At 48.9% G+C, this 961-nt stretch overlaps 1 pseudogene; it reads right to left on the bottom strand.

The window, feature by feature from the left end:
• LOC115305134 overlaps window positions 1-573 on the bottom strand; it is a 1,542-nt pseudogene extending 969 nt beyond the window's left edge.
• Between the last annotated feature and the right edge of the window lie 388 nt (window positions 574-961).

The raw sequence follows: 961 nt of genomic DNA, 5'->3' as shown, positions 1-961 counted from the left end.
AGGCTCCATGTTCAGCCTGATATGGGGCTCAATCCCATGACCCTGGGATCATGACCTGAGCTGCAGTCAAAAGTTGGATACTCAACCACTGAGCCACCCTGGCACCCCAAGAAAGAACATATACTTTGGGGTCAAGCAGACTTGAAGCCATTCCTTCTGGGTCATTTCTGCTTGTTGCCATCTAGCTTTTCCAAATAATTTTTGTTGCTGTCTTAATAACTTTTCTTCTGGAATGCCAAGGTTTTCCAAATGGGAACTGGCCTTTCTTCTTTTCAATGCTACAGTCTTGAATTCTTGTAAGACTTCTTTAATTCACTGATATGAGAGCCAAAGCCCAAACTTTCTTGTGCTTGTATGACATGCTTGGCTGAGATGGTCTTCTTTTCTGATTTGTTGCAAATCTCATTGGCTTCAGAACATATAAGGTGAATAAACTCAGTGCAGCAGTTCACCACCAGCTCCCGGGCATTGTTTGCCACCAGGAAGGACATTGGGGAGAGTCTCTTTGATCATCTCACTAATAGCAGCTCTGGGTACAGTGAGAGCATCCTGGTTGCCAGATGAGGAAGCCATCGAATCTGCCTCACTGAGGGCACCCCTACTTTTAAAAACTCCCCAGCTCTGGTCCACTATTCCGCCCAGGTTTTTCAAAGCCAACCCTCAAAGTGCGATCCCAGGAGCGTGAAGAGGGTGCAAAAATGAAAGGTGGGTGGTGGAGATCAGCTGGTTTGTGAGGCTGGGGGACACCTGTGTATGAGAGGTTTATGGCGACACTGGGAAGGAGGTGGGGGGACTGAAGATAATGGGGACAGCACTGCCCAACGTCAGAGAGGAAAAGGCAAAGGTGGTCCAGAAATTTGAGCACTGGGGAGCCATCTTCATGTCCCCTCCGAGGACTGGGCACTGTCGCCTAACTGGTCCCCAACCACGGTTGATGCCAGCGCCTCTGCCTTTATCACTG

The sequence above is a fragment of the Suricata suricatta genome, chromosome 10, assembly GCF_006229205.1.
Source record: "Suricata suricatta isolate VVHF042 chromosome 10, meerkat_22Aug2017_6uvM2_HiC, whole genome shotgun sequence".
Taxonomy (NCBI): domain Eukaryota; kingdom Metazoa; phylum Chordata; class Mammalia; order Carnivora; family Herpestidae; genus Suricata; species Suricata suricatta.
The sequence above is the reverse complement of the archived record's forward strand: the minus strand, read 5'-3'. Positions and strand labels throughout refer to the sequence as shown.